We start from the raw sequence: 16,978 nt of genomic DNA, 5'->3' as shown, positions 1-16,978 counted from the left end.
ACAAGAAAACTTCTAATGGAATAGGTTTATTCATTATCTTGATTGTGGTGATGGTCTTACCAGTATAAACATATGACAGCTTTTCAAGTGTACTTTTTAAATCTGTGCAGTTTATTGCATGTCCGTTTTACCTCCATAAACTTATTTAAATGTTTTCTTTAAAAATCCAGTAACTTGCCCTAAAGTACAATAAACACACGTACATTATACACAGACATTCTTACACAGAGCATACTTGGAGACCCACTAGAGTAGGCTTAAGAAAGAGAAGAGGAAATATGGACATAGTCAAGCCGTTCTCCTTCTAGTCCCAGTGATGAACAGTCGGGTAAAAAATTCTAAGGCATCCTTACTGCATGCTGTTACACCATCATTCGATGGCACTTTATTAGATGTGCTTGTCATTGTGCAAGATAATAGAATCATTAACTTTGTTGTGTTTCTCAGCATAAATTAAAACTGTTTCTAGGATGAGGCTCCACTATCATTTCTACCTATTCCATTGCTCGTTAGATGTTTGAATACGAAAATCAGTTTATACCCTAAAGGTCTGCACAGTCCCGTGGGAAATTCAGCATGTAAACATTTATAACACAGTGTTGTTATGGCTATAAAGAGGCAATTGATTTCACAGAGGGACAGAGGGTTGGGTGAAACTTTATTGAAGATATGAAATTAGAACTGTGACTTGAATTATATGCTGACATTTTCCTAAGAAGGAAGGAGATCGTTTTAGAAAGAATCACCTTCCTTTGATTAGAAAGCACCTTCAAAAGTAATGAGGTAGGGGCTTCAGAAATCCCTCCTTTCTAGCCCTTTTAGTTAAAAACCTTTAAATTGCCATCTCCAAGCTGTTCGTTGACTCCCAATTGCTGAGCTTTTATAGAATTATCTCACTCTTACAGTAGCTTTGCAGAGTGGATATTACAGCCCCATCTTACAGATAAGGAAATATAAGGCTAAAGTGCTGTGTGCTCTTAGTGGTTTATAGCCATAAGGGTTTGTTTCCTGCTCACATCGTAGGTCTCCATCATGCATCCACTGTGTCTGTGCTGCATGTTGCCTGTTCTTCCGACCCAAATGGCAGTGACAACCCCTATCTAAGACGTATTCACCTTGTGACAGCAGCAAAGACCAATAGTCGAACCGCAGCATGGCTCTTGAGACTTCTGTTCACCTACTGGCTAAAGCAAGACACGTGGACAAGGGTCACAAAATGTCTGGAAGCCTAATCTTCCCTCAGGGAGACCATACTACAAGCATGTGTCCTGGGAAGGGATGTGTTCTTCTCTCGCTGTAAGAGATGGCAAATATTTGGACCTTCAGAGAAGGAAGGTTCAGGGAAGTTTGTGTATCTTGCAGGTCATGTAGCTGAGTGGTAAAGCCAGGATTCAAAACGGTGTTTATTGTCAAAAACCTCAGCTCTTTACACTATTCCACACTGCCTCTCCCGTGGGTTTCACAGGGGTAAGACAGGTCAAGCTTTACTTTAAGTGTGGGGAATGGCCTTGGAAGGGAAAAGAGAATCTCCATGGTGTGAACGTGTCTGTGAATGTGCCTGTATGTGACACAGACAAGGGCAGGCAGAGCTGGGAACTGGAGAGAAATGAACACAGGGATAGACTGCCTCATTTTCCTCAGTTCTAGAATGAGAGGGGAAGAAAAATTCTCTATTTCTTTGTGAATTTATCACACCCCTCCCTGAATACAGAGAAAAATATTAAATAGGGCTATTTTATACAGCCTCAATATATAGCAATACATCACTTGGCATTTATTAGGTAAATCATGGATAAAGCACTAAACTAAGTCCTCTAGAGAGACACCAGTCAGATTGCAACCCATATGGAAACAATATTAGAATGCAAACAACTCAAACAACAAATACTTCAACCCTAACAAGGGCTACTTCAGATGCGTGGCTAATTGGGAAGGTGTCCCCCACACAAGTTAATCTCACCTAATGTCAATTGCTAACAAGAATCTGAAAACTCTGACACTCTGTTTCTCTGTCAAGTCCTTCTGCTTCCTACTCTGCCAGGGGCAGCTGATCTCGCCTCCTGGTTTTCCTTCCCTGGAGTTCTTTAGCACATAAGTATTTCCATATTAAAAGTGAGGGAACTGCAATGCAGAGGAGCCAGCCTACTTGCCTGGAGCTTTACCATAAATCAATGGAAGAAAGAGGACTTCAATAATACCTGAGCCTCAGTCATTCTTTCCTGTCCTTGGAATGTTCTGACCTAATGTCATGTCTTCTGAAATCATTGTTAAGTAAATAAATGGAAGACACTGTCTTTATACAACAAGCAAGAGGCAACAATTATGTGTCATTCTATTCAAGAAAGAACTGATTAATTTTCTGTGCTTTTAAAAGGAATGCTGTCACTTTAAGTCTGCACAAAAGGCAAGTTTTAAGAAGCCAGTTGCTATGAGTATCTAGGGACACCTGGCAAAAACTGTTTGTAAGTAAATCAATGTTATATAGAATAAGTCAAGTACCAGTTGGCAGAGTTCAGGAAAGAAAAAGACATAAAAGATTAAATTTTATTTTAAGATTGTATGATGTGATGATCAGTTTGACCATGGCTGTGTTCACTGCTGAGAGTTCAAATGTGTGATGGGCTGCAACTTGTGAACTACGGGGAAATCTATTTGCATGGCACTCTCATGGGATTGCTAGGAAATACCCTAACTTGTATTCATTTGTGGGGTTTGGACATCTTAGGTCTGCCTGGAGAACTAGAGGGGCTGAGAGTGTATGTGGGGCGTGTGTTGACAGCAGGTGAGTTCCACAAAAAATGATAGTATTCATGGTGAACCTGGCTCAGAGAAAGCACACTGGAGCATGCATCTGCAGTGATGGTACCAGGGAATTTTAAGTATAAATTGAAGGTGCAGTTTCTCAGTGGCAGGTTCTGTTCATGTCCCCTCTATTCACCAGCAGCTGTGGTGGACATTCCTGTACAGGCAACCAGATCAATATATCTCAGTCTTAGGGCTTTCTCCAAAGCCCTGGGAGTTTGCCTACTGTAGTTCAGAAATGCTGAGATTTAACAGCCCCAGGAGCACCCCTCAACAAATGAGAGATAGAAATCAGCAGATAAATACCCAAGCTTCCCGCGAACTCTAGTGGACAATTCTGTGGTATATGCCACCTAATATCTCAGACTGCTCCTAGTCAGATGGCATCCTTGCTCCTCCATATAACCAGCTTATCATAACCTCAATCAGTGATTCTTCATTCTCTTTCCCCACTCCTTTACTTGTGTGTGTGCGCTTAGTCACTCAGTCGTGTCCGACTTTTTGTGACCCCACGGACTGTAGCCCGCCAGGCTCCTCTGTCCATGGGGATTCTCCAGGCAAGAGTACTGGGGTGGGTTGCCATGCCCTCCTCCAGGGGATTTTCCAAACCCAGGGATTGAATCCCATGCTTACTGGAATATTCTACAAATAAACCACATGCTCCCAAGTCCTAACCCTGGAGCTGGCTTTTGAGGAATTCAAACTAAGGTACTCATTGAACTCAATATATCATTGGTTCCAACTAACTCAGCTTTTGAACTCCACTAAAAGAGTATAACACAAAGGAAAGTAGACCCTTCACCCACTCTTCCAGAGTCTCTAAGCTCCAGCACCATGAAGATTCAAAGCAGAGAATCAAAGCAAGATTCACCAGCAGAGAAATACTTGCCTGATAAAACAGAACAGAGGCTCTGCAAAGCAGTTCTAAAAGAGTCACAGGGTTCAACATGGGTTATGGAGCAGAGACAGCAGCCACCACCCCATTGGGGTGACAGATACCACTTAAAGACCACAGCTGAGGGCCGTGAATCAGTGAGGAGAAATGGTGGGGTGGATATCTCACAGAAAGAGACTAATCAAGGATATGTTAATATGGTTGTATGCTTACTGGTATATTGTTTAGGAAATGAACATTTTGAAATTATAAACTGCAATAGGGAAAAATAAAAACTGATACAGAAATGAAGATATTCTGTATCTCTTAATGGATCAAGGCAGTTATAGTTATTTCTTCTCCGTTGGCAGGTTTTAGGAAGTGAACATCCAAGTAGAGCACAGACTGCAAAACACAGAGGGCTTCGAGAGAATGAAAATGAAGTGGACCAAAGAAGACAAGACTCACCAAGGGAATTTTCCAAACTGAGCCCTGGGTGAGGGGTTAACTCCAAACTTATGTAAGGAATAGTTGCAGGAGGTTAAAGGGGACCCATACAATAATTTCAAATGCCTAAAAGAGAAGTAAGGTGAACTACTAAATATAGTTTAGAAATTCCAATTTGGTACAAAAATATTACATTTAGAAGTTGTTAAATTTTGCTTAACAAAATAAGGACCCAGAAGACATAAAAAAGGCAATAAACACATTTCATTATACCAAATATAAACATTGGTAGCCAAAACATTCACACAAAAGTTAGTTAAGTCACTCAGTCATGTCCAACTCTTTACAACCCCATGGGCTGTAGCCTGCCAGGCTCCCATGTCCATGGGATTCTCCAGGCAAGAATACTGGAGTGGGTTGCCATTTCCTTCTTCAGGGGATCTTCCCCACCCAGGGATTAAACACGGGTCTCCCGCATTGCAAGCAGACGCTTTTACCATCTGAGCCACCAGGGACAAAAATAAGCCTCAAAATGCACTAGATCTATGTGAATATGCTTGATAAACTTGTATATAAAATAATGTTAATATTTAATATAGTAAGTATAATTATTTGGATAAAATATTTAAATATTTGGGCATAATAGATATAATTTGAATATAAAATGGTCGTGGTGGTTTAGTAGCTAAGTCATGTCTGATCCTTGCTACCCTGGACTGTAGCCTGCCAGGTTCCTCTGTCCATGGGATTTCCCAGCCATACTGGAGTGGGTTGCTATTTCCTTCTTCAAGGAATCTTCTTGACCCAGGGACAGAACCCACATCTCCTGCATTGCAGGCAGATTCTTTACCACTGAGACATCAGGGAAGCCCAGATATAAAATAGTTAATATAAATAATATATAAAGGGCTTCTGTAAATCAACCTGATTTTAAAATGGGTAAAGACTAGGATTAGACAATTCACAGAGGAAATTATGGTGCTCAGTCAACATCAAAATACGATCCTTCCCTCCAAGGTCCCTTACCCATCCTGATCTCCCATCAGTATCTTCCCGCCTTTTTTTTTTGGCATGTACACTGGCCTAGGTTTTCAGTCCATTAGACCCTGCTTGTGGGAAGAAAATGTTAAAGAAATTCTGCTTTTCCTGGTCCAGCATTGGGTGGGAAGAAGATGTTAAAGAAATTCTGTTTCACCTGGTCCAGCATTGGGGTGGAAGAGCTACAAGGCAAGTACATTTTCCTACTCTAAAATTAACAGTATTTTACAGTATGACTCCAGATACTTTATTAGAGACTCTCTTTTCCCTACCTTCCTAAAAATTCTACTGTTGTCTGCATCTGAGTACAATTCCTACGGTATGCTCATATTGTTTTCTGCCTTTAAAATGATATATCCTATCATCAAGAAAATGTATAAGGGAAGGAATCTCACTCAGTTAGGTTAGCATCAAAATCCCTAGGCCACTAAAAATTCTAATAAATGCAAATTCAAATTTTATGAAACAGATTTATAAATCATTTTAGGGCAGTAAATATATTTTAATTCTCTTTTACTTTTATTCCTTGTTATTGATATCATTATTCATGTATTAGACATGCCAGAGACAGAAGGGGATAGGTGTCAAAATGTACCACAATGACTGTGGTTTTGTTCATTCCTCTTGAATTTTTAATATCTTTGGTTGTGCATATTTAACAACTCAACATTCATGGCTGTGACATTTTCACTGTGGAAATTAAGTATTTTGTCAATATTTTAAAAAATTTTCCTCCTATATTATGACTTTTGATGGTGTTCTCTAATATTAATATCGACAACCCACTGTCCTTCTCTTGGCATTTGTCTGGCATACCTTTCACTCATTCCTTTGTTTGCTTAGCCTTCCAATTTCCAAGAAACTAACTAGTCTTCATACTGCCCACACAGTCTCTGTAAATATTTGCAAATCCAAATAATGAATGAAAACAGGTCTCCTTTTTTGAGAATGAGTTGACAGAGAAAAATACCTTTTTATTGGACTGGAGAACAGTTGGTCATTTTCATAAAAGGGCAGAAGAGTGCTGTTGGGAATGCAGGGACCTTTTGCTTTGCTGAGTGCAGTGCCTGGAGTCATTGACATTGTGGGTAGTCATTTAATAATTATGTGATTTGGGGCAGGTTCCTCAACCTCACCATCTCTCAGGTCTACCTCATCTGTAAAATGAAGACAATGATTATACATAATTTTTGGGATAGATGTGAGGATTAAGTAGGTTAATAAATGGAAAACTGACCAGCACCAAGCATGTTCTAAGCATCCAAAAACTGTAAAGTAACATCATGGTCCCTAACATCACTCATTTCATAATATTTCCTCCATCCAACTGTTCTCCACTTTCCCTTCACCTCCAGGGCCTCCCTCTGGACATGTAGGGGTATTTATAACAGGTTAGCGGAGAAGGCAATGGCACCCCACTCCAGTACTCTTGCCTGGAAAATCCCATGGACAGAGGAGCCTGGAAGGCTGCAGTCCATGGGGTCGCTGAGGGTCGGACACGACTGAGCGACTTCACTTTCACTTTTCACTTTCATGCATTGGAGAAGGAAATGGCAACCCACTTCAGTGTTCTTGCCTGGAGAATCCCAGGGATGGGGGAGCCTGGTGGGCTGCCGTCTATGGGGTCGCACAGAGTCGAACACAGCTGAAGCAACTTAGCAGCAGCAGCAGCAGAACAGGTTAGAGTTGCAGTGGTCAGTAGGAACATGAGCCCATGGAACTGGGCTTGCCATTCTGTTTTGAAATTTTAACTGGGCAGAAAAATGTTGTGTTGGTATCATTTTTCCCCCCACAATACAAAAAAATACATGGAAACAGACCATCCCAGTCCTCCTCAAGCCTCCCTTCCCTACAGTGCAAATTCTGTCACCAGTTTCTTATGTAGCTTTTCTGAAGCCTTCTATAAATTCTTATAAATAATAATTTAAAAAAATCAAAGGAAAAAACCCCTACAAATGGTAGTGTTACTCCTTTACACACTGTTTTGCACTTAATAACGTCTCTTGCATATAGCATAGATAGTCCCTATCATAAATTTACCGTAATTTATTTAACCAGCAGTCTATTGATGGACAGTCAAAAGTATTCCTTGGTTTATTATTTTATTTGCCAAAAGAATAGTCACGATGAATATCCTCGTACATGTGGATACATTTTCTGGAAAATAAGTTTTCAGAATTCTAGGCCAAGAATATAAGCAGGGAATTTGGGTAAGTTTTGTCAAGTTGCCCTCAATGGAGATCATTCCAATTTACATTCCCACCAGTAGTGTGTGAGGATAAAAAGCTATCTTCTCTACACCCTTACCCTCAAAGCATATTAGCAAGCCTTTTTGTCTTTGCCAGTCTGAAAGGTGTAAACAGTATTTCATTACAGTTGCAATTTACTTGTTTTGCATTAAGAATGGGAGTGGCTGTCTGTATTTGCCACCATCATCTAGCAATTGTGTTACATGAGAGGGTGTATTGGAACGTGGTAGCTTCAGCATGGCTGTAGGTTTTGAAACTCTATGGTTGGCAGCCTCAACCTTAGTTTTTTTTTTTTTCTTGTTCATCTCAGAAATATTTTAAAAATCAAAACTGCAAGTTTCCTTCGCTTCATCTTTTTGTTTCTTTTATTTCATACTTTTTTTTTTTTAACCAATAATATTTCTAAATCACAGTGGCCACAAATGTTCTCAGGGAGTCTTTTATACTTCTATTAATTTTCTTTTCTGTGAAAATATGCTAAGAAATTATAAAGAAGGAAATACTTTTCTGCTTGCCTACAGCAATTTAAAAGCCAATGATGAATGGTTAACTGGGAGAACAAGGCTCCCAAAGCAAGGGAAATAGGATGATTAGGTTCTGTATTTTAAATTAAAAATATGTATGCTGAATATATAAGCATAAAAGGAGCTCAACATTAAGCTATTAATTACAAAGGAATCCAGCATAAAAATGCAACTTTTCCCCAAAGAATGAAATTTTAAGGAAAATTATCATGTTTACAGCTAGGACTAAGTCATTCTGCTCAGCACTGATTATAAATGAAGAGACACATGTTTAGACCAAGAAAGGACAAGGTATTTTCAGTGTGAAAACATGGAATGACAATGAATCTGAATGAGGTGGTCACAAGAATCATTTCTTAGTGAGGTAAGTGCCCCTCAAATGAGTTGATTATAAGTCAATATTTCTATTTATAATCTAAACCTCACATAGGTTTTTCTAAAAGCTCTCTTGCCATACTTCATTGCTCAGTTACAGGATGTGCAATGACAATTCTTGAATCAATGGGTTGTGCTGGGCAATTTTATTGCTACATTAAACCAGTAAACAGTACACTTGCCCCCAGCGTCTTCCATTTCCTACAGTCATGTCCCTTTTCCTATTGAGCAGATTCTGGTTTAATCTAATTTTTCCATAAAGATTAATCGTAACCTTTCACTGGAATTTCTACAGAAATTAAAAGCTTAAATGCTTCAGAACATGCCTCTGAAGATACTGTGCTGGATAAATTAGTGAACAGAATAATAATTCATCAAATTATTGCTTTGACTACCATATATATGTATATGGCAAAATGGAAATTGTTAACAATAGTATTGTACAATATTAATTAAGCCTAACAAAGGGACAAGTTAATCTAATGAATACAGCAGCACTGAACTAGGCTACACGGACCAGTTTCTTTACCAAACCTCTACGTGCATACCATACATACACACGTGCATACTCTGTATCTCGTACTCATTATTATTTTGAACTTTTACCTGGAAATTCGTTTTGCCTCTGTCATGCTGATGTCTTTCCTGGATCCTGTGTTTTCTGATTCTTTATTTATTCCTTTATTTTAGGCACATACTTTACTAATATCCCTGGAGAAAAACATAGGTGCTAAAATTCAGGGTGTCTTGCATTTCTGAAAATGTCTTCAATCTATTCCCAACTTTGAATGATAGTTTGGCAGGACCCAGATTTCTAGATTAGAGGCCATTTTTCTATCAGAATTAAGTGATTTTTAGCTTATTTTCTTTGTCTTTGATGTGAAATTTCAAAATAGTATGTCTAGTATGAGGTCTTTTCCCTTCATTCCTTATATCAGACATATTTTTTTAAATCTAGAAACTTATAACTTGCAATGCTGATAATGCCACTGAATTACTTCTTCTATGATGTTACTTTTTTCTCCCTAAATTCCTGAGATGTTGAACTTCCTATTTACATTGATCCGCTGATTTTATCTTTTATTCTTTTTTTTTTTTGCATCTTTTTTCCTTTTTGCTATGTTTTCTGAGAGAATTTTTCAACCTAACTCTTCTATCAAGTATTTCATGAACACAATATATGTTCTTATTTCTTTGACTGTTTTGAAGATAACTGGGTTTTGGGTCATTGTTTTTCCTTGTTTCATGGTCTCTCTTTCAAGCTAATGTCTTTGTTTATTTCTTTATTTTGAAATTAGAGGCCTTCAAATTACATTGGAGGCCTTCTCAAATACTTGGTGATCCTGACTGTTCAGATTTGTGACTGAGTCATCACTGTTGATTAGAAGGTCTACATGTGGTGGAGGCAAATGGGTATTGAATGTTGGTTCTTTTTAGTGTTGTCTGCCTAAATCAATTCACTGGGGATAGTCAGCAGCTCTACTTGGGGGACCAATCAGATTCCTCAGAGACAGCTTCTTCAGAACTTGCTTAAGGATATAAGTCTAACAGCTAAGCTTGGTGAGTTAACAGAGTACAGAAATCTTCCTTCATCCCCTGTTTACAGTGGGGCATTATGTTCTCTACGTGCCTTAGAGCAGAAACAGATCAGAGACCTTCTCCAGAGAGCAAACCTGCCATGCTGGGGAGGAGCAGTGATGAGCTGCACAGAGAGGCAAAAACACCTGGAGGACTAACTTTCTTAACAGACTTTTAACCCAAACCCTTGTCTTCCGCCCACTTGCATCTCCCACTCCAGCACTAGCCAACATCAGCAATTCTGGAGTCTTTTGGAGGTCTCATGGTGTAAATCAGTTTGCTCTTTGCTTTTTCTACTGTGTGATTGGGACTCAGCTTTCTGGGATCTGCTAAGTCAGTTATAACCCCTCCATCTGTTCTTCAGCTTCCAACATTTCATTACTGACATTGTCTCTTCCGTTCTCATTGTCCTTGTTTATTTACGACCTTAAAAGATATCTTTACTGTCATTTTACTGCAGTTTCAGGAGGGAACAGAAGCTAATGTAACTCACTGTGTTTAACTTTCCAATTTTAATTTTATAGTATACTTTTATAGACTTTAAAAACTGAGACCAAGCTAGCCATGTCTGCTTATTTATTGTAATCCCCAAACACTAGGTTTCCTAACAATAAATTTGGAGTCTTTTTTCAACTAAATATAAATGGATAGCAAGCAATACAAATCTACTTTAAAGTAATTTTGATAGGATATTTAAGTCAGGTTCTGTCCTAAAAATTGGGGGAACTAAGTATAAAATGTGCCCTCTGATAAATATTGACTAATTGAATCTTAGCCTCTGAAATCAGTGTATTGAAAGTTTTCTTCATGCTTTAGAACAAACAAGCATCCAAAAGAGAAAAATCTGAACATCTGTGACACCTGAAAAACCTACCATTCACAAGTTGTCATTGTATACACTAAGTCTGAAACACTTAATTGAATACCTGCAATTCTATCCCCATAAATTATTCAGAGATTTAAATTTCTTTAAATAAAGAAACTATGGCAATTCTCTTTATAGCTAACCACCATCTCCCTTAACAGTGTAACTTCTTTTCCAGCATCTTGAGGAAATTTCAGAACAGATTTTGAAATCTTTCTGTTTGAAAAGAATTCCTACATCTGTTTTTATTTCAGCCTAAAGGGATATAACTAGTGGTCCATGAATCTTTACCGTCACTAAATGTCTCAGACATCAGAGAAACAGCTTCTCCATCTTACAGTTCTCCCTGCCATCCAAGCAGAGACCTCTTTCTAACTAGGTCATCCAAACACAGAGGAGAGCCAGAGAGGAGAAACAGCCCCGCTTGGCTTATGAAAGTACCTATTAGGAAAGTTCATCTCAGGAGAGGTTGGTGATCAAAATCCATGAATTTCTGTAGCAACTCCCATCATTTGGTCCTCACTTATATTGACTATTTGTAAAACAGTAAACATCAGAATTTTTAACCAGTGCAAGCCAGCACTGATAGAGGTAAAGAGGTGATTTCTATAAAACATTCTCACTTGCCAAGCTTAAGATAAGCAAACATTCTCCAAGATTGTCTTAAGAAAAACAGATAATATATGCTAGAATCTGCAGGATTACATCTGCCCTTCAGAAACTATTCCCTTATCATTTGGCGGGTACACCAAAACCACTTGGGAAGAAAATGGTTTGCCTAATTTGAAATCAGAGTCCAAAGCCATCTTGATGTTTCAAGTAGCTAACTAGTACCCAGATTCCCCAAACTACTCTCAGTGTCATTATGTGACTATGGTTCTAGACTCAGAGAGACTTGTATTCAAATCCTGAGCTGGCCATCTACTAGCTGTGTTTATAAGGCGAAGTTGCTGCTGCTGCTACTAAGTCGCTTCAGTTGTGTCTGATTCTGTGCAACCGCATAGACGGCAGCCCACCAGTCTCCTCTGTTCCTGGGATTCTCCAGGCAAGAACACTGGAATGGGTTGCCATTTCCTTCTCCAATGCATGAAAGTGAAAAGTGAAAGTGAAGTCTCTCAGTCATGTCTGACTCTTCGCAACCCCATGGACTGTAGCCTACGAGGCTCCTCCATCCATGGGATTTTCCAGGCAAGAATACTGGAGTGGGTTGCCATTTCCTTTTGGAGAAGTTAGGTACCCTTTTTTGTGTAAGAAAATTGGAAGGGAATATTAGTTAGCATTCTTTTGATTGTAAATGTCAGTAACTCTACTAAAAATGGCTTAAGCAAAAAACAAACAACAAAAAAGTATTGGCTAAGAGTCGGACATGATCGAGTGACTTCCCTTTCACTTTTCACTCTCATACATTGGAGAAGGAAATGGCAACCCACTCCAGTGTTCTTGCCTGAAGAATCCCAGGGATGGGGGAGCCTGGTAGGAGGCTGTCTATGGGGTCGCAGAATCGGACACGACTGAAGCAACTTAGCTGGAGCAGTAGCAGCAACATAGTTTTTTGGCTCTGTTTTCCCTCTAGGTTGCCTTCATTTGTAGGAAGAGTCTCCCCAGGAAGTAGCAAAGATGGGTCCTTGCCATTCCAAGTACCAATTATACATATCCTCAATATTTAAAAAGAGACAAAATGACAAGGTCACATGTGACACCAAGAGCCACATGAATCTCCAACATGGATTCTGGATGGCTTTTCTTGAGTTCTGTTCTTTCTCTCAGGACTTTAGGTACTTAAGCTACTAAGATTAGTACAGGTTGGCAGATTTGATCTACAGCACATGGAGGTGAAGGAATAATTACTTTCTTGCACCACTTGAATTGCGTAGAGGGATAGTTTCCGAAAGATTAAAGATTAAAGCAATTCAAAAAGCAGATGTCCACAACATGGCCTACTCATCCCTACTGTACAGAGTCACCATGACAAATACATACAATAACTTCAGCAAATGACCTGACACGATAATTCTCAGCAATTATATTTTAGGAAGCTCCCTTACATAGATAGGTCAATTCAATACAGGCATTTTACCTCCTGACTTGAAAGTTAGATTTTTGCCGTACGCTCAGCAGTCTCTCAAGCATATAGTCAGATGCTGCTTCTTTAATTTCTAAACCTATGCTAAACATGATCAGCTAAAGTTAGAACTTTCAAAGAATAATCAAAAGTCCTTACTACCAAAACAAAGTCTTCAAGCCTTAGCAATCAAAATACAGATTGCAAGCACTACACTGAAGTGCTAAAAAGTCACAGACTACCAAAGAACAGAAAATTGGTCCACTTCAAAATAGGGAACTCCACTGAAGCAGTCAACTTTCACCTCCACTTGAACTGGCTGAGACAGAGGCCATAAACAGCCATTGAAATGACTGCAGACTTGGTGTGTTATAAAAATGCTGTATGGAGTCCTGAAAATGAAATCTAGATGTTAAAAATTCTATGCTCTTGCTCTTTCAGCAAATATCTTAAGATCCAAAAATTAGAGACCGTGATATTTTTCTAAGGTCACCATTTCAAACCGCCAGCGTGGTTTATATACCCACTATTTTAACTGTTTACAGGTCCTCTCTTTGCTAGATATAAGATGATATTCATCCAGGAGCTGGAATTGAGTATGTGCTAGACAACTTTGAAATAATTTAAGGTTGAATTTGAAATATTCAAATATAGCAGCCATATTTGCCTGCTATAAGAAAGGGTGTGGTTAGTTATGTTTTAAATGACTCAAGACTGGGTTGCTCATGTACTGCAATCTCCTGAGATTTCTGTGGGAAAGACAATATAAGCAGAGATTCAGAGGTGGGGAATTATATCATGTGAGCACTTACTAATTTAGTTTGCCTGGAAAAGAGAATGCAAAAAAGAGGCTATGGGAAATATGCTTGGAATATTTTAATGAATACTTGATGAATGCAGTTTATGGAAAATTGAATTCTAATATTTCTACTTATAGATGAAACAATAAAAATTATTTTAAAGAGAGGACTCTCTAGATCTTTACAACTCCAGGGTGGCTATAACTCAATGCTACTTTCAATATATTAAAAAAAAAAATCAAAATTACTTCACATTTGAGAACAAAGGACTTTCTCTGTCAGCAACTGAATCATTTTCTGGTCATGCTCTCCTACACTTCTTTGTGAAAGAATAGTGTAAGTATTGCAAATTATGTGAACTGCCTTTCCGAACATGAATTCCATTTATTTAAAATTTTTGATTTCATGCTGAAATTTAAGCAAGTGGCTTTTTATCTTAGAAAGCTGCTGTCATTATACTAGTTTTCTTACTGCTGGTGACCAACTCTTGCTTTCAAAGGCTGAAAAGGAATCTACTCTTAGCTTAATTGTCAGCACACACTATTTTGTGGGGGGCAGAAAAGGATCTTGCCCCAGACAACAATAACTGCAGTATCTTTCTGGGGATAAGTGTTTCCCTTAGTGTTTCTTTATTTTTCTTTTGGACTCTTGACTTGACTATGTGTTACTTTTAGCCTTGGAAGTGTCTTCAAAGCTTTCTGCATTTTAACAGAGAAATCTTATGGGGTAGTTCCTGTTCTCAAATAGTTTAAATCTGGCAGTTTTGTGTGCAGTTATACAATGAGGAAATTTGTTTTGCTGATTTCCTTTTGTGCATGAAGGTATTATTTACCAGGGATAAATAAAGCCCTAGAGCTGCAAAGACCCTGAGAATCCCCCAAAGGCAGAATAAAATTAATAATAGACTAAAACCCACATTGGTATACAATTGGTAATACAACTAAGTACATATGTCTTCAAGACAAATGCAGTTCCTATTATGTAGGTAGCTATTATGAATAACTTCAGAATCATTCATCATTCATGGAAAGATAGGAGGTAAATAGTTTTTTATAATAGATGACACAACCTCCAGGCAGCAATCAGTCATCTGATATGCTGAACCTCCCTATTAACTGTGGAAAATACAAATAAACTCCTTGCCCTCAAGTAGTTTATAATCTAAAACTAGAGATAAAATGTATTAAAATATACCAAGCAACAGTGTTATAAAAAATTGATAAAGAAGAAGAAATGTTATTAAAGCTCATCATTGAGCTCAAAAGGCAACATATATAACTTCATGTTAACAGAAGCTCATGAAAGGGGGTTAAAGTTTAAACTGGCCCTTAAAGAAAGGGTGGGCTTTTGCTGGAGAAACATACTCAGGATGTTTGGGTAGAAAGAACAGCGTGAACAAAGAGAAATAATATTAAAGGAATAGTGATTAGTTAAGTTGGATTGGAATGGAAGGTTTGTGTGAGAGAAGTAGATTAGCTCCAAAGGTATTTAGAAAGTAAACTGTGTGAACCCTCCAATGCAATATAAAGGGATTTAATCCCAAAGACAAAGGAGATGATGAGGGGGAGGCTGAAAACACTGATAGCATTAACTAATCTTTGTGTAGTCCTTTCAGATTCCCTGCAATTGATCTCAGGCAAATGGAGCCAGCCTGGTATCAGAGGCAATGGAAAGGAAAGGATGGATGCAGGAGATACGGCAAAGGAATGCCTGATTAGAGGAAAGGATATCAGAATTTCAGTGTCTGGGTGACTGGAAAAGTGCTGATAGAGTAGTAAAAATGTGACATCAGAGGACTGGTTTGTAAAGGGAAAGAAAAGGAGTTGGGCTTTAAATACAAGGTTTAGCACTGATGTCCAGTAAGGAGCCCAGAAGCTGGAACCGGAGAAATATATTTGGTGTCTGTCTTCATAATAGGTGAAACCCACAAGCATAAAAAGAGGTCCCAAAAGAAGTGGGTGTGTGGAAGAAGATGGAACCTTAAGACCATTCGAGCCCCAGGATAACATAGTAAAGGAAAAAGAGGCAACAGGGAAGAAAGAAGCTTCATCCAAGAGCTGGAGAGAGGGCAGAGCACAACAGGACAGGGGGCAGGACAGAAACTAAAGGTGCACAGCGTTTCCAGAAGCACAGAGCTATCCTCTGCAGACACATGACCTGGGGTCACACGTGACAGGTTCACTGCCCTGACGTTCATCTATGTCAGTCTCCAGGGGGAACATTTATTCAAAGAGGTATTTTATATTCTCCTTATCCATAGTAGCACCAACACTTTGATTTCAACAACTGAGAAAAGAGAAAGAAGGCAGGGAGAGAGGGAGAAAGGATACAATAATAAATAACATAAGATGCTATGGAAGAGTTAAACAACATTAGGGTTGTCACCAAAAAAAAAAAAAAAAAGAGAGAGAGAAGACTTCTGAGAGGGCATCTGCAGAAGAGAGATTGCCTTCTTTATGTAAAGCTGTTATAATAGTTAAAAAGTCTGCCGTCTTTACTATAATAATTCAGAAAAAGAAGAAATTGGAGAATTTCCTACAGCTCAATACACTGAATTCAGCTTTGCAGATTTCATTGTTAATGGTGGCCTTTAATTTACATCACGAAATATGCAGCCATAGCCAAAAGTGTTGCATAGTTTCTGTAGCACTGATTTTGTTTGAGTGAAAATTAAGGGAGTTTTAATCACTACTTTACAAAAAGATTTCTCTTCATTAATTTGGAAGTGCTGTGATGACTTGAATGACTAGTGCCTAGTGAAAGCAGACAAACACCAACCAAGAGCTTTTTAATTGGATAGCCACACTGTAGTATTTTTAAATATTCACAGAAAAATGATCAGGCTCAGAATTGAGCTGTTCAGTGTCTCTCTCACCCATATGTCCCATAATAATTAAAACCTTGATTCCACTTTGAGGAACATTTAACACCATCTTTCTCGCTTTCTTTAAATAATAAATGTGGCTGCTAAATCAGCCATAGACTCATAAAGCTAAAAGAAATCTCAGGATCATCAAGTCCTAGAATCAGAATAAAGGATATTACCTAAGCCAGTTTAATCAGAGACATACATTTCAATAGTTTTAAAAATAACTTTAGGCTTCCAATATCTACTGGCTTTGCAATGGGCAAAGTTATTACCATGTAGACTCACTCCTACAGTTTCCTTAATAATACAGACACTATGCTTGTAACCAAGAGATTGAAAGTTTACCTAAAAAATATTTTATGGATTAAATAAATGCATTCATATATACACAAGCAAGCGAGTATCCCTATGCCAGTTAAAATTAGGTTGGGCTATAATCAATGAATCCCCAGAAAATAGTGCCCTACTGATTTCAATACCTTTAGACCATGAAAT

This window comes from Bos indicus, chromosome 7 (genome assembly GCF_029378745.1).
Source record: "Bos indicus isolate NIAB-ARS_2022 breed Sahiwal x Tharparkar chromosome 7, NIAB-ARS_B.indTharparkar_mat_pri_1.0, whole genome shotgun sequence".
Lineage (NCBI taxonomy): Eukaryota > Metazoa > Chordata > Mammalia > Artiodactyla > Bovidae > Bos > Bos indicus.
Note: the sequence above shows the minus strand (reverse complement) of the source record.